At 77.7% G+C, this 2,500-nt stretch overlaps 1 non-coding gene across 1 annotated transcript; it reads right to left on the bottom strand.

Annotated features, from left to right (window-relative positions):
* Positions 1-192: 192 nt before the first annotated feature.
* Positions 193-345, bottom strand: LOC138065065 (5.8S ribosomal RNA). Its single transcript, XR_011138227.1, has one exon. It is a non-coding gene; the product is annotated as a 5.8S ribosomal RNA (ribosomal RNA).
* Between the last annotated feature and the right edge of the window lie 2,155 nt (positions 346-2,500).

The following is a 2,500-nucleotide window of genomic DNA, read 5'->3' as shown; positions in this document are numbered from 1 at the left end:
CAGGCAGGCCAGCCGGAAGACCGGGGCCACCGGTGCACGCACCGGTGGTCCCGGCTCCGCCGCCGCCGCCGACTCACCGCCGCCGCCGCCCCCCCACCGACTCGCCGCCGCCGCCGCCCCCCCCGGCCCCCCCCCGAGGGGCGGCACACCGCTGCGCCAACGCGGCAATGGGGGTGACGATTGACCGTCAAGCGACGCTCAGACAGGCGTAGCCCCGGGAGGAACCCGGGGCCGCAAGTGCGTTCGAAGTGTCGATGATCAATGTGTCCTGCAATTCACATTAATTCTCGCAGCTAGCTGCGTTCTTCATCGACGCACGAGCCGAGTGATCCACCGCTAAGAGTTGTCTCGGTTTCGGTCCCCACCGCGCGCGCGGGGGGACCGGGCAGCTTTCGCAGCCCCCTGAGGGCCCCCATCCGCTCTGCCTCCCTCCTCACGCCGACGCCGGCTGCTGAGCAAGGGACAGCGGAGAGAGAGGGCACGCCTCACTGACCGTACAAGCACAGAGGGAAAAAAAAAGGGGGGGGGGGGGGAGAACAGACCCGAACGAGAGGGGCGGGGAGCCCTCGCTCCCGACCTGGGACAACCCCTTTCTCGCTTCGAGTCCGGCCCAGGCGCCCGGCTCGGCCTGGCCCAGCAGGGAGCGGCGCGCCAGCCGCGCCACCTGCCTCAGGGACCGGGGTGTGGGTCCCCGCGGAGCCCCGGCGTCGGAGCCCGGCCGCCGCTGGGAGCGGCGCCACCCGCTGCCCGCGCGCCCGCGACCCGCCAGCCGCACGCTTCCGAGCTCCTTCGCTCGCCTCACCGGCCTCCAGCTCCGCCGCCCCGGAGACGGCACCCAACACCCGCCTGCACACACGCAGCCTCCCGAGCGACGCCACGCACTCGCCCGTCCCTTCCGCGGGCAGACGCCTGGCGGCAGGCAGACGGGCGAGGCGGGACGGACGGGGAACGGCGCCCGCTCTCCCCGCCTCCACGCGGAGACCGGGAGGGGCCGCCCCCGCCCGCCCGCCCGCCGCCCGCCTGCCGCCCAGCGAAGCCGGGTCGGGCAGAGCGAGGCAGGCGCGCCGGATGGCGGAGTGCCGGGGCAGGGCGGGGGGGGGAGGGAAGGAAGGGTGCCGCCGACGGCCACGGCGGGAGACTGAGAGCACCGGCCAGGGAGGAGAAGGGATGCGCTGGGGCTCGGCGTCCGCACCACCCGCGGTGGGGGCTCGCCGTCCCGGCGGCGAGCACGCGCTCGCGCCGGGGTCGCGCGTTCGAGGCAGGCCGGCGCAAGCCGACCGCGCGGCGTCTCTCCGCCGAGACCAGACCGCGGAGAGAGGGGGCAGGGTACCCCTCTCCGTCCCGGCTGCCCGCGGGGCATGCACGGGCCGCGCCGGCGGGCATGGGGGGGTGCGGCGCCCGCGCGCGCCGACCCCCCGGCCCCTCCGGCAGCACGCCCGGCTGCCCCCCGGGTCGCATCGGGCCGCCCGAGTCTTTAAACCCCCGCCCGGCTCTCCGACCGAGAACCCTCGGGCCCGGAGCCCGGGGCCCATGGCCATCCCTACCCGGGGGGGCCGCTACCGGCGGCCGCGGTGGCCGGAGGCCCTCCTCCTTCCTCCCAGCGCGCCCCCCCCCCCCCCGCCGCCCCCCGCCACCCCCGGCCCGGCCGACTCGCAGCGCGGCCCCCACGGCACGGCGTGGGGCGGCTGGAGCGGTTGGGGGGGGGGGGGAAGGGAGGGGAGGAGGAAGCGTGGAAGGCCGGCAGGGCACGGCCGGTGCGGCACGCGCAGCGCAGCGCCCGGGAGGAGCACGCTGGCACACGGGACCACACGGGTGGGTCACCGAGGGGAGGCAGGAGAAGCGCGGACGCTAGGTACCTGGCCCTGGGGTGAGGGAAACGACCTGAAATCCCCGCGGGGGTGCCTCCCCCGCCGCCGCCCGCCGCCGGGCCACCGCCGCCTCGCGGCGACGGCGGCAGCCTCAGCGGCAGCGACGAGGCGGGGCGCGGAGGGGAACCCGGCACCCGCCAGCCGGCTCCAGCGCCCCTCGGCGGAGCGTCCACCCGCGGGGTGCGCCCGACACCCACCGCCACGACCTCGTCCTCCTCCCGGGGCCCGGGGTTTCCCTCAGTAACCCGGCGCCGGGTGGCAGCTGCGCCCGGGAGGAGAGCCGTGGTTTGGGCCGCCCGCTCGGGCACGACACGTCGCCTCGCGTGGCCTCGCGCGACGCCCCCGCTTGGGGTCCGCCGCGGCGCGGCGCCCGCCCCGCGCGCCGTCCCGGAACGCCTGTCCGCACCGCCTCTGCTAGACGGGCTGCTCCGCCGCAGCCCGCCCCGGGTCCGCCCCCCACAGCTTAGGAGTGGGGACCCGTGGGACCCGTCCCAACCCGGAATGCGATCTCGCTCGCGTCTCCACCCGCCGCTTCCTCCCGCGGGCACCGGGGGAGCAAGCCCCGCCGACCCTCCCACGCACTGCCGCCCGCTCTGCCGGGCCCTCCCCCGGGCCGGACCCTCCCCTGCCCC

Source organism: Struthio camelus, unplaced genomic scaffold (assembly GCF_040807025.1).
Source record: "Struthio camelus isolate bStrCam1 unplaced genomic scaffold, bStrCam1.hap1 HAP1_SCAFFOLD_86, whole genome shotgun sequence".
Taxonomy (NCBI): domain Eukaryota; kingdom Metazoa; phylum Chordata; class Aves; order Struthioniformes; family Struthionidae; genus Struthio; species Struthio camelus.
This window is presented reverse-complemented; position numbering and strand designations above follow the sequence as displayed.